Raw genomic sequence first — 23,033 nt, 5'->3', positions numbered from 1 at the left:
ATTTGAGTGTAGTTGGCTGGGTTTATTTTGAGCGTGCTTCCTCTTCTTTTTCCATTCGTTTTGTTTTGTTATTGTTGGTTTTGTTCTTTAAGCATTGTTGTTGTTTTTTATTTCAGCTTAAAACCATACATTGACTAAACTACAAGTGTAGCTTAACCAACAGAGGAAAAGAATGTTTGTCACATTTATTTGGGAAAAGCCCTATAGACTAGATAGATAATTGGTTGATAGTTTTGCTGCAGTAGAGGATGCTGATGAGGAATGTGGTAATTCCGAAACGTGCGTCCATCAAACCATCTTGCAGTCTATAGGGCTTTGCCCAAATAAATTTGACAAACATTCTTTTCCTCTCTTGGTTAAGCACCACTTGTAGTTTAGTCAATGTATGGTTTTAAGCTGAAATAAAAAAACAATTTTATTTCTATAGAAAAATATGTCAAAATTTTATTTCTATAGAAAATTTTGTCAAATTTTTATTTCTATAGAAAAATTTGTCAAAATTTTATTTTTATAGAAAATTTTGTCAAATTTTTATTTCAATAGATAATTTTGCCAAAATTTTATTTCTATAGAAAATTTTGTAAAAATTTTATTTCGATAGAAAATGTTGTCAAAATTTTATTTCTATAGAAAATTTCGTCAGAACGTAATTTCTATAGAAAATTTTAGTACAATTTTATTTCAATAGAAAAAGTTGTCAAAATTTTATTTCTATAGAAAATTTTGTCAAATTTTTATTTCTATAGAAATTTTTGCCAAAACGTAATTTCTATAGAAAATTTTGTTAAAATGTTATGTCTGTGGAAAATTTTGTCAAATTTGATATCTATAGAAAACAAATTTTATAGAAAATTTTGTCAATATTTTATTTTTATAAAAATTTTGTCAAAATCTTATTTCTATAGAAAATTTTGTCAGAACGTAATTTCTATAGAAAATTTTACTACAATTTTATTTCTATAGAAAAAATTGTCAAAATTTTATTTCTATAGAAAAATTTGTCAAAATTTTATTTCTATAAAAAATTTTGTGAAATTTTTATTTCTATAGCACATTTTGTCAAATTTTTATTTCTTAAAAAATTTTGTTAAAATGTTATTTCTATGGAAAATTTTGTCAAATTTGATATGTGTAGAAAATTTCGTCAAAATTTTATTTCTATAGACAATTTTGTCAAAATTTTATTTCTATAGAAAAATTTGTCAAACTTTTATTTCTATAGAAAATTTAGTCAAATTTTTATTTCTATAGATAAATTTGCCAAAATTTTATTTCTATAGAAAATTTTGTAAAAATTTTATTCCGATAGAAATTTTTGTCAAAATTTTATTTCTATAGAATATTTCCTCAGAACGTAATTTCTATAGAAAAATTTGTCAAAATTTTATTTCTATAGAAAATTTTGTCAAAATTTTATTTCTATAGAAAATTTGGTCAAATTTTTATTTCTAGAGAAAATTTTGTTATAATGTTATTTCTATGGAAATTTTTGTCAAATTTGATATCTATAGAATATCTTGTCGAAATTTTACTCCCAAAGAAAATTTTTTCAAAAATTCTATAGAAAATTTTGTCAAATTTTTAGTTCTATAGAAAATTTTGTCAAAATTTTATTTCTATAGAACATTTTGTTAAAATTTTATTTCTATAGAAATTTTCGTCAGAACTTAATTTCTATAGAAAATTTCTGTTCAATTTTATTTCTATAGAAAAATTTGTAAAATTTTTATTTCTATCGAAGATTTTAGTACAATTTTAGTTCTATAGAAAATTTTGTCAAATTTTTATTTCTATAGATAATGTTGTCAACATTTTATTTCTATAAAAAATCTTTTCAAAATTTTATTTCTATACTTAAAATTGAAGTACTTCCTAATTGGAGAGGTATGTGTTGCAAATTCTACCAAAACATTAAGAATTCTAACAATCTACCAAATAGTAAAAAACAATTACAATTTATACAAGGAAACTCTTATATTTGATTCATGGTGGTGTGTATTTAAGATTTTCCCCTATGGAACTGCTCGGCCTTGTATTCTTGTTCAAAATTTTATTTCTATAGAAAATTTCGTCAGAACGTAATTTCTATAGAAACTTTTAGTACAATTTTATTTCAATAGAAAAATTTGTCAAATTTTTATTTCTATAGATAATTTTATCAAAACTTTATTTCAATAGAAGATTTTAGTACAAGTTTATTTCTATAGAAAAATTTGTCAAATTTTTATTTCTATAGATAATTTGGCCAACATTTTATTTCTATAGAAAATCATTTAAAAATTTTATTTCTATACTTAAAATTGAAGTACTTCTTAATTGGAGAGGTATGTGGTGCAAATTCTACCAAATAGTAAAAAAATTACAATTTATACAAGGAAACTCTTATATTTGATTCATGGTGATGGGTATTTAAAATTTTCCCCGATGGAACTGCTCGGCTTTGTATTCTTGTTCATAAATATGGGAGCAACATCTAAATCTGAACCGATTAAAACCAAATTTAGTTTTACATAGGAGTACATAGGATTAAAACATGTCTGATTACATGAGATAAAATCGGGAGAAAGACTCAGGAAATGGTCTTAGTATATCTTTCAAAGTCACCATAGAACTAACTGTGCTGTTTGGTATTTATTATTGTATAAGATTTTTTATACTCACCATATTTTAAAACTTCAAATGCATTCTTCTAATCAAATTTTTGTTTTCTGTAAGTCTTTCTTCTTGCTGACTGCTTAATTGTTGTTGGAGTTTATATATAAAACAGTTGTCGGCATTATCAAATCGTCATAAACGGAACAATTAATGGCTGACTGACTTTTCATTTTCCCATTTAGAAAGAACAAAACGATAAAGTGTTTGGATGGAAGAAAAATTCCATTAATTTCCATTTTTTTGCCAGTAGCTATTGTGGCGTGACTATTGTTGGCTTTGGACAGAATTATTATGAAAGATGCACGCAGAAAACAAAAGACCAAAACATCAAACTTCAGTAAGAAAAGCGGTAATATTAATGTACATATAAATTAAAATTGTATAAAGACCATTTAAATGATGTTAAGGAATGACTTTTGATTATGTATTGCCTGTAAACCAAATGTGCATTACTTTTAATGTAGGTGTTTTATAATCAAAAAACTATTAGTTGGATCCAAAGATTTTAACCCTTAAGGATTTGGATATCGGTGCAATACCCAAGATGTGGGTTCTTCAAATTGAAGATTTTTTTTATCTATTCACACTTAAAAAAATATTGTCGTGGAGTCAAAAAATTCATAGAGTGCTGCACTGAAAAAGAAATCTTTTGTTTTAACAGTAATTTTATTGGTATTGATTTCGAGGCAAAGAACCGGAGAATTAAAGTAAGCGGGGATCTGAAGTACTTTTGGGACACAATTCTTTTTATACCTTCCACCATAGGATGGACTCACGATATTAAATGGACTCACAACTCTGAATGTTGATCCAGGTATACACCCTCAAAAAAAATCGCCTCTTTAACATATGTTCCAAACATATTTTGCAGGAAGCACATATATTATTGCATACTGCCGAAACATTAATATGTTTTTTTTATGTGAACATATTATATGTTTGGAAGCATTTTGAGCCAAAAATATTATATGCTTAGAAGAATTTTTCCCAAACACGATTGTGCTCATTCCCTAACATACTCGTAATTTTCACTTCCACGGAATTTTTTAGTTATTGGCACCTTTTTCTGTAATACAAATAATGTTGAAGAAATTATTCACTTTTATAAATTTTTTAAATTTTACCTTTCGCCTGCACGGAGAATCGAACCGAGGACCATACAGTTTGTAAGCCAACACACTATCCACTGGGCTACGTAGCTGTTATAGTCACCAGTAGATAATTATCGTTTTAAGTTACATTTATATAGCATAGTTTGCAGCGCCCACGAGCCCATGCAAACATAACATTATTTAACAGAAACATACATTTGTTTGCCACGTGGAGCAGTGGTTAGCATGTCTGCCTTGCATACAAAGGGTCGTGGGTTCAATCCCTGCTCCGACCGAACATTTTTTTTGTTTTTTTTTTTTTTTTTTAATTTACACATTTATATTTATACTATATTAATTTTTTTTAAATGAAACTTCGAAATGTGTGTTATTAAAGATTTATAGTCAGTAACAGTGCTTGATATAAACGAAATTGACTGATTTTTTGATAAAATATTATTTTTTATTGCAAAAATAACAATTTTTTAATAAAAAACTGTTTTTGTACAAAACTTTAAAATTTGGAAGGAATTCAAAAACTAACAAAAGAACGTGGAGTCGAGTATAAACATACATACCTAATTTTATAATATAAACATAAATTTATTTAGGAGTGAACAGTTTTTTACTTGCATTTAACACCATCGCTCTAAAATTCCTTTTATTTTTCTTTAATAATTCATTTTAAAGAAAATAAACTTTTTAAATTGTTTTAGCTGTAAAACTCGAACTTAATGCCCGCTTTTATATTTGATGGTGTCCGTCAACTCCTCGTGGACTACTTTTTAATAAAGAGGAACTAAAGTTTGTATTTTTACATTTTACTGTGTAATTTTTCACTATTTCCTCCTTATTTCATTTTACTGTCCCAACTCTAAAAAGAGTATAGTGCCCTTTCGTTATTTTTATGAAGACCCCTGATTTATTTTAACGAAAAATTGTGCCCATAATGCCAAAATGATAAACAAAACACATGTTCACACATGCATAAAATGCTGCTCTCAAGGCGAAAACATTGCAGTTTGTTTTTCAAATGTCTATTCTCTTGGTTCCGAATGTCTATTCTCTTTATTCAAATTAAATAATATTTAGACTTAAGCATATCAACATTTTTAGCCTTATCATAAAACAGTTTTCCGAAACAACATACAAGCGGTTTCACAGAAATTGTTCTTTTTTCATTCTCTCGCTTTGTTATGTTGATATCTTTCGTCAACCCTCCCGGTTTCCATCTCTATTTCTTTCTCTATACTCTATTTTTGTCGCTCTCTGCATAAAATATCACAACATATAAATGTTTACTCGAAATTTGTAAATTTATATATGTTTACATTCACACATATTATTTTTATGACACATTCATGCCCCAAACATAATATATTCTAACATATTAACATAGATGTCCCAAACATTTAGTGTTTGTTTAGGAACATTACATGTTCGCACTTAAATATATTGTGGTTTAAAATCGTGCCCGAAACACATTTTGTTTATATCGGAACATATGAAAAACATATTTTTCTAACAGTGTACTTGGGCTGTTAAACGAACTTCCAATTAAGAGACGTATTTCAGCCACACTAGGATAAGCAAGCATACAAAGGTATGTGAACAGAGGCACTCCCCAAGGAGGAGTTCTTTCACTTCTTCTTTGGAATGTTGTTATAAACAACCTTCTGATTTCCCTAGAAAAATAAAAGAAAAAAGTGGTAGAATACGCAGAAGATGTGGCGCCAGCAGTCAGGGGAAAATCCACAATCATAGATGTTATACAGAGAGCACTCCGGATGACGGAGAAATGGACGAAAGAGAATGGTCTTGGGGTAAATCCTGCAAAGACAGAACTAGTCATGTACTGCAGGGATCGTAAAATTCCCACAGTTAAGCCCATATCCTTAGGTGGTATTGAGCTGACCTTTGGTGAGTGTGCAAAATACCTTGGCTTTATTTTGGAGAGGAAGCTAAACTTTAAACTTAATATTGAAGAAAGGGCGAGAAAAGCCAAAGTAGCTTTGTACTCGTGCACAAAGTCAATAGGAAACAAGTATATACGACCGTAAGTTCGGCCAGGCCGAAGCTTATGTACCCTCCACCATGGATTGCGTAGAAACTTCTACTGAAGACTGTCATCCACAATCGAATTACTTGGGTTGCGGTAACACTTGCCGATGGCAAGGTATCTTAAAACTTCCTAACATCGTAATATATACCACATAGTCCATACGTAGTATATATTAAAATAAAAAGGCCGATTAAATACGTATATAATTAAGTTTAAAGTTTCTATAGAAATAAAATTTTGATAACATTTTCTATAGAAGTAAAATTTGGAATAAATTTTCTATAGAAATAACATTTGGGAAAAATTTTCTAAAGAAATAACATTTTGACAAAATTTTCTATAGAAATAAAATTTTGACAAATTTTTCTATAGAAATAACATTTTGACAATGTTTTCTATAAAAATGCAATTTTAGTAGATTATTTTTGGCTCGAGTGGCAACCATGATTATGAACCGATATGGACAAATTTTTGTGTGATTGGGAATCGGCTATATATAACTATAGACCGATATGGGCCAATTTTGGCATGGTTATTAGGGGCCTTATACTAACACCACGTTCCAAATTTCAACCGGATCGGATGACTTTTGCTCCTCCAAGAGGCTCCGGAGGACAAATCTGGGGATCGATTTATATGGGGGCTATATATAATTATGGACCGATATGGACCAATTCTTGCATGGTTGTTAGAGACCATATACTTACACCACGTACCAAATTTCATTTGTAAGGGTTGTAACGACACCAAGCAAATATGGCCCCATTTAAACTTAAACCGCACACTAGATATGCTAGTGTTCTCGAGACGCCAGATATCACTCCTGATATCTGTCCTGCATTTTGTGTAAGGCGTAAGCAAATTTTAGGGGCATATAGCTTCAGATTACTGGCGGATCTGGAAAACGTTAACTTAAGCAGTCTGCTAATGTTTTTGGAATAATCTGGTTGGTTCAACAGAAGAAAATAATCGAGAAGGTTCAGCGATTAAAACTAGAAGTGCCCTTATGTAATAGGTACTTTTAGTTAAATGTGGTATCACAATGGACTGAATAGTCTAAGTGAGCCTGAAACTTAATCTGGCTGCCACTCTAACCTAACCTAACCATCCACTATAGGACACTTACTCTAAGACCCCATAAAGTATACAGATTCTGGGTAGTGGTGAAATTCTAAGTCAATCTAGCGATGTCCGTCCGTCTGTGGAAATCACGCTAACTTCCGAACGAAACAAGCTATCGACTTGAAATTTGGCACAAGTAGTTTTTATTGACGTAGGTCGTATGGTATTGCAAATGGGCCATATCGGTCCACTTTTACGTATAGCTCCCATATAAACGGACCCCCAAATTTGGCTTGCGAATCCTCTAAGAGAAGAAAATTTCATCCGATTCGGCTGAAATTTGGTACATGGTGTTAGTATATGGCTTTAATGACCATGCAAAAATTGGTCCACATCGGTCCATAATTATATATAGCCCCCATATAAACCGATCCCCCGATTTGACTTGAGGAGCCTATAAGAGAAGCAAAATTTATCCGATCCGGCTGAAATTTGGTACATGGTGGCAGCATATGATCTCTAACAACCATGCAAAAATTGGTTCACATCGGTCCATAATTATATATAGCCCCCATATAAACCGATCCCCCGATTTGGCTTGCGGAGCCTCTAAGAGAAGCACATTTCATCCAATCGGGCTGAAATTTGGTCCATGATGTCAGCATATGATCCTTAACAACCATGCAAAAATTGGTCCACATCGGTTCATAATAATATATAGCCCCCATATAAACCGATCCCCTCATTTGGCTTGCTGAGCCTCTAAGAGGAGCAAATTTCATCCGATCCGGCCGAAATTTGGTACATGGTGTTAGTATATGGTCTTTAATGACCACGCAAAAATTGGCCCACATCGGTCCATAATTATATGTAGCCCCCATATAAACCGATCACCAGATTTAAGCTTCGGAGCCTACATCTGATTCAGTTGAAATTTGGAACGTGGTGCTAATATATGGCCTCAAACACCCATGCAAAAATTGGTCGAAATCGGTCCATAATTATATATAGCCTCTATATAAACCAATCCCCAGATTTGACCTCCGGAGCCCTTGGAAGAGCAAAATCCATCCGATTCGGTTGAATTTTGGTACGTGATGTTAGTATACGGTATCCAACAACCATGCAGGAATTGGTTCATAACAGTCCATATTTATATATAGCCCCCATATAAACCGATCCCCAGATTTGACCTCCGGTGCCTTTTGGAGAAGCAAAATTCATCCGATCTGTTTGAAATTTGGTACGTGGTGGTAGTATATGATATTTAACAATCATGCCAAAAGTGGTCCATATCAGTCCATAATCGTATATAGCCCCCATATAAACCGATCCCGCGATTTAGTTTTGGAGCCTCTTGGAGGAGCAAATTTCGTCCGAGTCAGTTGAAATTTGGTACACTGTGCTAGTATATGGTCGTTAGCAACCATGCCTAACTAGGTCCACATCGGTCTATAGTTATATATAGACCCCAGATAAATCGATAACCAATCACACAAAAATTGGTCGATATCAAATTCATAATTATATATAGTCCCCATATAAGCGACCCCCATATTTCAATTCTGGCTCTACGTACCGTGCATCGATTCGTAATTATTTGTAGACTTACCTATACATACCTTTTTTGTCTAATATATACCACGTATGGACTAATTCACAATTTAGAAAACGATGTTAAGAAGTTTTAAGATACCACAACCCAAGAAATTCGATTGTGGATGACAGTCGTTTGTAGAAGTTTCTACGCAATCCATGGTGGAGGGTACATAAGATTCGGCCTGGCCGAACTTACGGCCGTATATACTTGGTTTTGATTTTTTTTTTTTTTAAATTTGGGTAGATTTTTCTCAATTCATGTGGCAATCGTGCCCCCAGATTTTTGGTAAAAAGGGCATCAACAAATTAGTCGATAGTTCGGAATATTAACAGCCAAATTCTCATATCCGAAACGAATACTTTCGTTCGACTAGAATGCCCAAAACAGCTGAATTTATATAGGAAAATCAGCTGTTTTTGGCATTTCAGTCGAACGAATGCGTTCGTTTCGGATATGAGAAAATTATCGAAGTAATAATTAATTTTTGTTCAAATAATTTTTTGTAATAAAAACAGTATTTATCAAATTCCAATAAAGCTGTTCACGTAATCTGTATTATAGATTCATAGAATTCCTTAAATTCTCCTTCCTAAACAAATTTAAAAAGCTCCTTATATTTTTCAAAGTAACTAACTTTGAATTACTTCCTTTCAAGAAATACATGACGTATATTTTCAGGCCTTAATATATTTATGTAGCCAAAAATGGAATATTGATATTAGACTGGAAGTTTTTTTTTTTTGGCGAACTTCGATAATATTTGGTGCCAAATTTTGCATTAAATTTTTGTTCATGTCTATTGTACAAAAGAGTTATTCCTAACATAAACTTTAATTTCAGTATACTTGTTTCGAAAAAAAAAGCAAAACAAAAAAAAAAAATATTCTTGTCTTAAGCAAACAAAAATCTGAATTGAACTCTGCCAGGTTCATAGACATGGAGTGTTACTTCTGTTGTGCAAACTCTCAACTAATGCAGCTATTGTTTGTGAACAATTGAAGTAATCGTCGTCATTTTAAGGCGAGATTTTCCTGTGAATTTCAACGACTATGTGGTATGACCATTTAGGTTGAAAATTAAAGAAAGAAATGTCTTGATCATCTATGATGCACACTCGAGACTGTTGTTGTATGAAGTACATTATCATTATCCAGCAAAAAATTTGGAAGTTGTTCTAAAGGCACAACTTTAAAAGCTCAAAAATGTTCACTATTTTAACTACACAGGAAGGTTTTTTAATTCATTTTTTATACTCTCCACCATGCATTTCATCCGATCCGGCTGAAATTTGTTACATGGTGTTAGTATATGGTCACTAACAATCATGCAAGAATTGGTCCATATCGGTCCATAATTATATATAGCCCCCATATAAATCGATCCCCAGATTTGTCCTCCGGAGCCTCTTGGAGGAGCAAAATTCATCCCATCCGGTTGAAATTTGGTACGTGGTGTTAGTATATGGTCTCTAACAATCATGCAAGAATTGGTCCATATCGGTCCATAATTATATATAGCCCCCATATAAACCGATCCCCCGATTTGGCTTGCGGAGCCTCTATTTGGTACATGGTGTTGGTATATGTTCTCTAATGACCATGAAAGAATTGGTCCATATCGGTCCATAATTATATATAGCCCCCATATAAATCGATCCCCAGATTTTCGGTCTATAGTTATATATAGGCGATCCACAATCACACAAAAATTGGTCCTTATCGGTTCATAATCATGGTTGCCACTCGAATCAAAAATAATCTACCAAAATTTTATTTTTATAGAAAACATTGTCAAAATGTTATTTCTATAGAATATTTTGTCAAAATTTTATTTCTGTAGAAAATTTTGTCAAAATTTTATTTCTATAGAAAATTTTGTCAAAATTTTATTTCTATAGAAAATTTTGTCAAAATTTTATTTCTATAGAACATTTTGTCAAAATTTTGTCAAAATTTTATTTCTATAGAAAATTTTGTCAGAATTTTATTTCTATAGAAAATTTTATCCAAATTTTATTTCTATAGAAAATTTTTTCCAAATTTTACTTCTATAGAAAATGTTGTCAAAATTTTATTTTGTCAAAAATTTATTTCTATAGAAACTTTAAACTTAATTATATACTTATTTTTAGTTTAATATATACCACGTATGGACTATGTGGTATATATTACGGTGGTAGGAAGTTTTAAGATACCTTGCCATCGGCAAGTGTTACCGCAACCCAAGTAATTCGATTGTGAATGACAGTATTCAGCAGAAGTTTCTACGCGATCCATGGTGGAGGGTACATTAGCTTCGGCCTGGCCGAACTTGCGGCCGTATATACTTGTTTATATCTCGTTTTTTCATAGTTTTAATGGATAATTTATTTTGTTTTATTTTAAATCGATTAAAAAGAAAGTAAGAATTAATAAAATGGTACAAAATATTAAAATATTCTCGGATAAATGCTAATTTTTTTTAAACAATAATTGCAAATTTTTAAAAAATATTTGAGGTCAATCGTCTCACATAAGCGGTAGAATGTATCAAAAATCATAATATATTATAAAAATAATTTTTTTTGACAAAATATCACAAAATTTTTGAATTCCAAAACACTGAATTCGGATCACACCTTAAGAAGTGATTCAAAGCCAGTGTAACACCTTTTGAAATAATGGACACCCGTCCTTTGAAAACTCCTGTTAAATTCATTGTTTATGCCCCTATTTTGAACCACTTTCGGATCCAAAAAGAATTAATTCACTACTTTTTTTGGCGGCGCTTTGTGTGCTAGGATGAGAAATAGGAAAATTTTAGTCAGTTTTACAAGTTTTCGACTTAGCAGATCTTACAAGAAAAATAAGGGTATTTTGGCCATATTTGCCAGAGTGAAAAGAACACATATATGGTTGCTTTGTTTAAATCTGAGCCGATATTGACTAAGTTTAGCAAATATATTAATTGCAGTAAAACTTAGACCTCCGTGGTCATATGAATCTCTATCGGTCGGAAGATATGTATGTCTAAATCTGGAACTATTTTGACCAAATTTGGTTACGAAAATAATCTACAAAAAGTTGAAGAAAGTTTTACTACAAAAATACCACCCAAAAAAAATTATTTTGCAACATGTTATTTGCATAGAAAATTTTATCAAAATTTTATTTATATAGAAAATTTTGTCAAAATTTTATTTCTATGGAAGATTTTATCAAAATTTTATTTCTATGGAAGATTTTGTCAAAATTTTATTTCTATGGAAGATTTTGTCAAAATTTTATTTCTCTGGAAGATTTTGTCGAAATTTTTTTCTTCTATAGAAAATTTTGTCAAAATTTTATTTCTATAGAAAATGTTATCGAAAATTAATTTCTATAAAAAATTTTGTCAAAATTTTATTTCTAAGCAATTCTACGAAACTATGATATAGTTTCGGCTATATGTCGATTAAAAAAAGATAGGATTGATGTTTTTATTTAAGTTTTATTTCCAATATTTCGGTTGACTTCGTCAAAACCGTTTTCAAGGATTTATTCTGGTGTGCAAAGCTTCACACTATGTTTTACAGATAGATGATAAGTATTGCTTAAAAATAAAATAAACAAGTATATACGGCCGTAAGTTCGGCCAGGCCGAATCTTATGTACCCTCCACCATGGATTGCGTAGAAACTTCTACGAAAGACTGTCATCCACAATCGAATTACTTGGGTTATGGTATCTTAAAACTTCTTAACATCGTTTTCTAAATTGTGAGTTAGTCCATACGTGGTATATATTAGACAAAACAGGTATGTATAGGTAAGTCTACAAATAATAACGAATCGATATGGACTTTTGCACGGTATGTAGAGAGCCATAATTGAAATATGGGGGTCGCTTATATGGGGGCTATATACAATTATGAACTTGATATGGACCAATTTTTGTGTGATTGGTGATTGATTTATCTGAGAGCTATATATAACTATAGACCGATATGGACCTAGTTACGCATGGTTTTTAACGGCCATATACTAGCACAATGTACCAAATTTCAACAGACTCGGATGAAATTTGCTCCTCCAAGAGGCTCCAAAACTAAATCTCGGGATCGGTTTATATGGGGGCTATATATATATGGACCGATATGGACCAATTTTTGCATGGTTGTTAGAGACCATATACTACCAACACGTACCAAATTTCAACCATATCGGATGGATTGTGCTCTTCCAAGGGGCTCCGGAGTTCAAATCTGGGGATCGGTTTATATGGGGGCTATAGAGAATTATGGACCGATGTGGACCAATTTTTGCACGGTCATTCGACACCATATACTAACACCATGTACCAAATTTCAGCCGGATTGAATGAAATTTGCTTCTCTTAGAGGCTCCGCAAGCCAAATCGGGGGATCAATTTATATAGGTGCTATATATAATTATTGAACGATGTGGATCAATTTTTGCATAGTTGTTTGAGACCATATACTTACATCATGTACCAAATTTCAGCAGGATCAGATGAAATTTGCTTCTCTTAGAGGCTCCGCAAGCCAAATCGGGGGATCGGTTTATATGGGGGCTATATATAATTATATATCGATGTGGACCAATTTTTGCATGGTTGTTAGATATCATATGCTGACATCATGTACTAAATTTCAGCCGGATCGGATGAAATTTGCTTCTCTTAGAGGGTCCTCAAGCCAAATCGGGGGATCGGTTTATATTGGGGCTATATATAATTATGGACCGATGTAGACCAATTTTGCATGGTTATTAGAGACCATATACTAACACCATGTACCAAATTTCAGCCGGATCCGATGAAATTTGCTTCTCTTAGAGGATACGCAAGCCAAATTTGGGGGTCCGTTTATATGGGGGCTATTCGTAAAAGTGGACCGATATGGTCCAATTGCAATACCATCTGACCTACATCAATAACAACTACTTGTGCCAAATTTCAAGTCGATAGCTTGTTTCGTTCGGAAGTTAGTGTGATTTCAACAGACGGACGGACATGCTCAAATCGACTCAGAATTTCACCACGAACCAGAATATATACTTTATGGGTCTTAGAGCAATATTTCGATGTGTTACAACCGGAATGACAAAGTTAATATACCCCCATCCTATGGTGGAGGGTATAAAAAGTCAACGATAATCAATCAGAAATAAAATTTTATTTCTATAGAAAATTTTGTAAAAATTTAATTTCTATAGGAAATTTTGTCAAAATTGTATTTCTAGAAAATATAGTCAAAATTTTATTTAAAAAAAAGAAAATTTTGTCAAAATGTTATTTCTATAGAAAATTTTGTCAAAATTTTTATTTCTATAGAAAATTTTGTCAAAATTGTATTTCTATAAAAATTTTGTCAAAATTTTATTTCTATAGAAAATTTGCTGAAATTTTTATTTCTATGGAAAATTTTCTCAAAATTTTGTCAAAATGTTATTTCTATGGAAAATTTGGTCAAAATTTTATTTTTGTATAAGATTTTGTAAAAATTTTATTTCTATAGAAAATTTTGTCAAAATTTTATTTCTTTAGAAAATTTTGTCGAAATTTAATTTTTATAAAAAATTTTATTTCTATAGCAAATTTTTTCAAAATTTTACTTCTATAGAAAACTTTGTCAAAATTTTATTTTTATAGAAAATTTTTAAAAATTTTTTTTTTTGTTAAACTTTTATTTCTACAGAAAATTTGGTTTCCACAGGAAATTTTGTCACATTTCTATTTCTATGGAAATTTTTTGTCAAAATTTTATTGCTATAGAAAATTTTGTCAATATTTTATTTCTATAGAAAATTTTGACAAAATGTTATTTCTTTAGAACATTATTTCTATAGCAAATTTTGAAAAAATTTTACTTCTATAGAAAATTTTGTCAAAATTTTATTTTTATAGAAAATTTTTCAAAAAAAATTTTTTGTCAAACTTTTATTTCTACAGAAAATTTTGTTTCCACAGGAAATTTTGTCACATTTCTATTTCTATGAAAATTTTTTGTCAAAATTTTATTGCTATAGAAAATTTTGTCAATATTTTATTTCTATAGAAAATTTTGACAAAATGTTATTTCTTTAGAACATTTTGTCCAAATTTTATTTCTATTGAAAATTTTGTCCAAATTTTATTTCAACAGAAAATTTTATCACAATGTTATTTCTATAGACAATATGTCAAATTTTGATTTCTATAGAAAAGTTTTCAACATTTAATTTCTATAGAAAATTTTGTTAAAATTTCATTTCTATAGGAAATTTTTTCAAAATTGTATTTCTACAGAAAATTTAGTCAAAATTTAAAAAAAAAAAAAAAAAAAAAAAAAAAAAAAAATTGTCAAAATGTTATTTCTATAGAAAATTTTGTCAAAATTTTATTTCTATAGAAAATTTCCTGAAATTTTAATTTCTACAGAAAATTTCGTCAAAATTTTATTTCTATAGAAAATTTTGTCAAAATTTTATTTCTATAGAAAATTTGCTGAAATTTTTATTTCTATAGAAAATTTTCTCAAAATTGTATTTCTATAGAAAATTTTGTCTAAATTTTATTTCTATAGAAAATTTTGTCAAAATTTTATTTCTATAGAACAGTTGGTCAATGTTTGTACTTCTTGTTTTGTCAGATTTATTTTGAAATCCTAATACTGCCTAAGTCCATTTGAATCTCTAACATTTTCATAAAATACCCATAGTACCTCTACCGACCTTAGGGAGACAACCTTCGTTTAAACAAATACCGTAGTTAATGGTATACAATAATCGAGTATTTAACTCCATTTAAGGTGTGTATCCTGGTTTTCTGTTTATTTCCTTCCCGACCGTTTAAAACACTTACTGCCAACAACAGCAAATCTTGCCACTAAAATAATAGAACATGTCGCACAATTCCAATACAATTTAAGCACTTTTAAGCTAAAACGTAATAATCATGACCAACGGTGATGATGGTGCCGATGACTATAGAAACTACGACATTGCTTATAGGTTGGGTTTTGTTTTTTGGCACAATTCGAGATGCTTTTCATTGCTTCGATTTTCTCGGGATTTTTCATACAGGATATTGGCGAGTATTAAGAAGAGACGAGAACATAACTGTGAACCATATACACATTGGCTTTCCATTATAGTGCCAACAAATTGCAATGGCTTTTCGTATGAAAGAGCCAAACAAATGCATGAACTCTATACAGAACTACCAGGAACCACTATATTTTTTTCGCCACCAAAAACTATTATAGGAGTTGGGATGAGACGAGCCACTCGGTATTCGATTGCAATGAAAAAACACAAACTCCATGAAAGGTGGATTTGGCAAACGATGGTTGTATAAACAATAACATCATGGCAATGTTCACTTCAAAATTTGGCCAACGATTTTTGGGCAATGTTTGCCTGCAAAAAAAAATAGAAAAGCCGGGAATTAACGTTCTAAGAGCTATGGTTGGGAAACTGGTGGATATGACTGTTTTTCTATTTCTTTCCTTTTTTGCTTTTCATAGAGATTTACTTATGTCCATGATTTGGCATATGAACTGGCTAAGACGAGAGAAAATCAAGCAACCAACCAACATCCATAGACGTGAAATTGGCACACACTGGCTATTGAGTGAATTGCTTTTTCCATGCAAGAAGCAAGCAAATCTATAACTCTATGGGCAACAACTAATTTAGTGTGTCGGTAAATTTTCAATGTGTGACCAAATACAATACTAACCTGTCCCCGGCTACATTCTATGGATATCGTAATTTGTCGACGCCAGTATGTCTTCGATTTAGGTGAAATGACCTCTTCATCAGTAAATAAAGAAAATCTATGCAATTGAAGTAATCACAAACTTTTCTAAAGGCAAGATGATTATGTGTATAAGTCTAAGGATAAGGTTGTTTGACAATAATCAAATATGAGTACTTCATTCGATTATGTGTTGGATAAATCGAGCTAGCTAGGATTAAGATAAAATTGCGATTTTATAGAAATTTCGGTCACTGTATTTTCATGAAATAGTCCATGAAACTATTGATGCTGTGTGCTGATTTCATAAAATCGTCATACTTAGACTCCTCGTGCCAAATTTTATACGGCTTCTGGGCCATATAAAATAGAGACCAAAACCGGTGTTACTGCATTATGGCGCCAGAAGCCAGAGTTTTAGTTAGCTTAGGTTAAGTTAGGTTAAAGTGGCAGCCCGATTAAGTTTCAGGCTCACTTAGACTATTCAGTCCATTGTGATACCACATTTAACTAAAAGTACCTATTACAAATGGGCACTTCTAGTTTTAACCACTGAACCTTTACTATTATTTTCTTTTGTTAAACCAACCAGATTGTTCCAAAAACATTAACAGAGTTGTTGGCGAAAATATTCATTTTCCCAACGGAAAAACGCATGTAAAACAAGTATTTAAGGCCGTAAGTTCGGCCAGGCCGAAGCTTATGTACCCTCCATCATGGATTGCGTAGAAACTTCTTCTAAACACTGCCATCCACAATCGAATTACTTAAGTTGCGGTAACGCTTGCCGATGGCAAGGTATCTTAAAACCTCCTAACACCATCTTCTAAATTGTATGTAAGTCCATACGTGGTATATATTAAATCAAAAAAGATCGATCCAATACGTATATAATTCGGTTTGACAAAGTAGACATAAAATTTTGACAAAATTTTCTACAGAAATAAAATTTTAACAAAATTTTCTATAGAAATAAAATTTTCACAAAATTTTATATAGAAATAAACTTTTGACAAAATTTTCAATAGAAATAACCTTTTTACAAAATTTTCTATAGCAATAAAATCTTGGTAGATTATTTTTGGCTCGAGTGGCTACCATGATTATGAACCGAATAAAATTTGAACAAAATTTTCTATAGAAATAAAATTTTGACAATGATGAAAATTTTATTATGAACCGAATAAAATTTTAACAAAATTTTCTCTAGAAATAAAATTTTGACAAAATTTTCTATAGAAATAAAATTTTGGTAGACTATTTTTGGCTCTAGTGGCAACCATGATTATGAACCGATATGGACCAATTTTTGTGTGATTGGACCAATTTTGGTATGGTTGTTAGCGACCATATACTAACACCACGTTCCTAATTTGAACCGGATCGGATGAATTTTGCTCCTCCAAGAGGCTCCGGAGGTCAAATCTGGAGAACGTTTTATATGGGGGCTATATATAATTATGGACCGATATGGACCAATTCTGGCACGCTTGTTAAAGATCATATACTAACACCATGTTCCAAATGACAACCGGATGGGATGAAATTTGCTTCTCTTGGAGACTTCGCAAGCCAAATCTGGGGATCGGTTTATATGGGGGCTATATATAATTATGAACCGATGTGGACCAATTTTTGCATGGTTGTTAGAGACCATATACCAATATCATATACCAAATTTCAGGCGGATCGGATGAAATTTGCTTCTCTTTGAGGCTCCGGAACCCAAATCTGGGGATCGGTTTATATGGGCGCTATATATAATTATGGACCGATGTGGACCAATTTTTGCATGGTTGTTAGAGACCATATACTAACACTATGTACTAAATTTCAGCCGGATCGGATGAAATTTGCTTCTCTTTTAGGCTCCGCAAGCCAAATCTGGGGATCGGTTTATATGGGGGCTATATATAATTATGGACCGATGTGGACCAATTTTTGCATGGTTGTTAGAGACCATATACCAACACCATATACCAAATTTCAGCCGGATCGGATGAAATATGCTTCTGTTAGAGGCTCCACAAGCCAAATCTGAGGGTCCCTTTATATGGGGGCTATACGTAAAAGTGGACCGATATTGCCCATTTTCAATACCATCCGACCTACATCGATAACAACTATTTGTGCCAAGTTTCAAGTCGATAGCTTGTTTCGTTCGGAAGTTAGCGTGATTTCAACAGACGGACGGACATGCTTAGATCGACTCAGAATTTCACCACGACCCAGAATATATATACTTTATGGGGTCTTAGAGCAATATTTCGATGTGTTACAAACGGAATGACAAAGTTAATATACCCCCATCCTATGATGGAGGGTATAAAAACGTAAAATTCATAATTCCTCTATATCTCCCAAATCATCAAACATCAAAAACTTCATCATCGTCTTAAGCATACAAAACTTAATTATGAAGTTTTGTTTACTTTGCTTGGCTGCCCATTTGATTATTTTCTGCATATGCACTTTAATTTGCAGTTGAGTGCATCCCCTGCCCCCTTCACTACAATGCGAATAGCCAGCAGCTTGTGCGTCGCCACCCACTCCTGATGTCAACACTCGCAGTCACTTACCTGCGCACGCATTATTCCTTTGCAGAACAACAACATCGTATACGGGAGCGCAGAATGTTAATAGGTGGATTCATACGCATATGAACAAACAAACATACATATGAACATTAGAATTGCATTGTACGTATATTTGTAAAAGGTTTTGAGAATGCAATTGCAGTATCTATGTGGTCAATGACTCCTTTTCAAAATCATATGTTCCGCTGAAATTTAAGTATATACATATCCATGTAGTTTGTTATGTATTTTTTTCCTAGACGATAATTATTATTAGCTTTAAGGTTTCTTGCTATGAAAATGAATTTTAAATGATCTCTTCTTGTCTAACCATCAAGGAATAAACAACATAAGTATCCTGAACATTAAATCTTTTTCTACAGCAAATAAATAACTCGTTGTAATATTTTTATTATTGAAAATCTTTGGTTTTTTATTCTTGTCATTTCAACTACGCAAGTTTTCTCAACAAGAGTGCTTAGTTAACGTTTTCCAGGTCCGCCAGTAATCTAAAGCTATATGCCCATAAAATTCGCTTACGCCTTACACAAAATGCAGGACACTCTCACAAGTGGTGTTTAATTGATTCCTTTTCTTCCGCATCATGACAGCTCATACAGTAGCAGTTATACTTCGCACCAATAGTTTTTGCAAATTCGCCTATCAGGCAGCGACCCGTTCTATCAGATATCAGAAGTGATAACTGACGTCTTGAGAACACTAGCATATCTAGTGTGCGGTTCAAGTTTAAATGGGGCCATATTTGCTTGATGTCGTTAGAACCCTTGCAATTCTCCCATCGAATATTGGCCATCATGACAGCCTTCTCACGCAGTAAGAGCTGGCAGGTAGCCAAAGTCATACAAACAGATTCTAGTTCCCCTGGAATATGTAAGGTAGTTCCTAGCCTTGCTTACTCATATGCTTCGCTGTTCCCCGGTATGTTCCTATGGTCAGACACCCATATTAGGTGAATATTGTACTGCTCAGCCATCTCGTTGTGAGATTTGCGGCAGTCGATGGCAGTTTTCGAGTTGAGGAACACAGAGTCCAAGGATTTTATTGCAGGTTGACTGTCTGAGTATATATTAATGCCCACATTTTTTGGAACATTACTTCTCAGCAAATTCGCCACCTCTCTTATTGCTAATATTTCAGCCTGAAAAACATTACAGTGATTAGGTAATCTTTTCGCTATTCGAAGTTCCAGATCTTTAGAATATACTCCGAAACCCACTTGTCCATCCAATTTGGAGCCATCAGTGTAGAAATCTATATATCTTTTATTCCACGGGGTCTGTGTACACCACGCCTCACTGTTGGCAATTAGAGTTTCAAACTTTTTGTCGAAAAGTGGTTTCGCCAGAGTGTAATCCACTACGTTAGGCAAATCTGGCATTATTTTGAGGACCGAACTGTGAGCGTACATTTTATCCGACTGAATGCGCCTGAGATACGCAAGCACGCCATACGCTAAACATTTTCTAAACCTGTCGGTTGCTGAAGTGCCGGCCACCAAACTACATCACTATATAGCATTACAGGTCTAACCACTGCCGTGTATAGCCAATACACAATTTTCGGTTTTAGTCCCCCCTTTTATCCTATTGCCTTTTTGCACGAGTACAAAGCTATCGTGGCTTTTCTCGCTCTTTCTTCAATATTAAGCTTAAAGTTCAATTTCGTGTTCACAATAACGCCAAGGTATTTTGCACTCTCACCAAAGGGAATTTCAGTGTCCCCTAAGGATATGGGCTTAACTGTGGGAGTTTTGCTATCTTTGCAGTACATTACTAATTCTGTCTTCGCAGGATTTACTCCAAGACCATTCTCTTTCGCTTATTTCTCAGTCATCTGGAGGGCTCTCTGTATAACATCTCTCATTGTGGATGGGAATTTTCCCCTGACTGCTAGAGCCACATCGTCTGCGTATGCCACCACTTCTATCATTTCTTTTTCTAGGGAAAGCAGAAGGTTGTTTATAGCAACATTCCAAAGAAGAGGAGATAGAACTCCTCCTTTGGGAGTGCCCCTGTTCACATACCTTTGTATGTTTGCTTGTCCTAGTGTGGCTGAAATACATCTCCTCATTAGCAGTTCGTCTAGCAGCCTAAGTATACCTGGATCAACATTCAGAGTTGCCAGTCCAATATCGAGCTCGGATGAACGTTATTGAATGCCCCCTCGATGTCTAGAAACGCCACGATTGTGTATTCTTTGACAGATAGTGACAGTCAATAAGGCTGACTAGTTATGCAAAGCGGTTTCAGTAAACCTGCCCTTCGAGTATGCATGCTGTCGTTTCGAGAGCAAACTTGAATAGACGCTAGTTCTGAGATAAATGTCTATCATCCTCTCCAGAGTCTTAAGTAGGTATGAGGATAAGCTGATTGGTCGGAAATCCTACGCACTCGAGTGAGAGGCTTTTCCCGCTTTCAGTATGAAAACGACTTTTGTTTCCCTCCACTTTTCTGGAATATATGCTAAGTTTATACATCCTTTATATATCACCGCCAACCAGGGGATAATTCTGTCAGCCACCGCTTTTAACTCCGCCGGAGTAATTCCATCAGGTCCGGGGGATTTGAATGATCCAAAGCTATTTAACGCCCATTTTATTCTAGATTCTGATACAATTTCCTCGATAGGAAACGACCGCTGAGCCACTGTGGCACCGCCAGTGCATGATTCAACCGTCTGATTTCCGGGAAAATGTGTGTCCAATAGTACCTCCAGCGTCTCCTCACTGGACGTTGTCCAATTGCCCTCCGACGTTTTAATGAAACCTGGAGAGAAGCTCGTGGATGCTAGCACCTTCCGTAGTCTGGAAGCCTCGGACGTATTCTCAATGCTGCTGCAGTAATCATTCCAAGAGTTATGCTGAGCCTTTCTCAGTTCTCGCTTGTATCCTCTCAGATTCTTCTTGTAAGCGTCCCAATCCACAGGAGCTCTGGTGGACTTTGCTTTGTTAAAGAGCTTCCTGCACGATTTCCTCATATTCCCTAACTCCGTAGACCACCATGGTGGTCGATTTTTCCCGCTTGGCTTCCCTTTAGGGCATGCAGCTTTCAGTAAAATGTTGAAGGCCTTAGTAATCCTCTCCACTGCGTCTTCGATAACTTGCACAGTGCTCATATTTGTCTCTGGTATTTCCGGTACCATCATATTGAACGATTCCCTATACCTATTCCAGTCAGCTTTCCTAACATTTGGCGGAAATATGGTCTTGGTGGTATGAACATCAAATTTGAAACTGATGTAGCGATGATCTGAGAAGATGTGTTCACTTAAAACATGCCACTCAGATATCATTTCATTCAGTTCTTGTGAGGCCAAGGTGATGTCCAAAACCTCTTGCCTGTTTTTAGTGACAAAGGTTGGGACATCTCCCTTGTTGCAAACTACCAGATTAGTACGCAAAATAAACTCTATTAGCGACTCTCCCCTTGCATTAGTATCACTACTTCCCCATATACTATGATGCGCATTCGCATCGCATCCCATAATGAGTTTCGTCTTTGTTTTCAGTGACTCCTCAACTAAGGTCTTAACGGCACATGGAGGCATCTCCCTGTCATGTCCCAAATAGACCGAAGATACCCATTTGGCTATTTCTAAATTGGCAACGACAGTGTCTACATTGCACATTGAAGGAAGCAGAAACAAGTTAAGCTCGTTTTTAGCAATTATACAGGCTCGAATTACATCATTACCGGTATACTGCAATAGTTTGAACCCCGGAGTACTTAATTCACATATTTTGTTTCTATAAACATATGGTTCTTGAATAAGAACTATGTCTATGTCCCTTTTCATCAGGAAAACTTTTAAGGCAGCACATGCAGCCTTACAATGATGACGATTTATCTGGAGGATCCGTAGGACCATCGAGATTTTCAACAACCGTCACATCAGCCGCTTCAATCGAGACATCAAGAATGTCCTCTTCAGAGATATCGGTGACTCCCGCAATAACCATAGGTTCAACTTTGGTGAGTTCTGAGGCAGTAGAAGCCTCCTCACGCATACGATATCTATCCATGTCTTCAACTTTGGTATCTCCCTCGACTTCGCAAGAGGATCCGCTTACTTCTGATTCAGACAGAGGCTTGTCCATTTCTGAATCCTTTAGCTGATCGTTTTTATACACCTTCATTTGGATATAATGAAAGCCATAACATACACGGCCCTGAGACTTTGCTAGATGTGACAAAGACTGAGTGTTCAATATAAACACTGCATGCCGTCTTGGCCCATCCACTTCATCCA

Source organism: Haematobia irritans, chromosome 2 (genome assembly GCF_050003625.1).
Source record: "Haematobia irritans isolate KBUSLIRL chromosome 2, ASM5000362v1, whole genome shotgun sequence".
NCBI classification, from domain to species: domain Eukaryota; kingdom Metazoa; phylum Arthropoda; class Insecta; order Diptera; family Muscidae; genus Haematobia; species Haematobia irritans.
The sequence above is the reverse complement of the archived record's forward strand: the minus strand, read 5'-3'. Positions refer to the sequence as shown.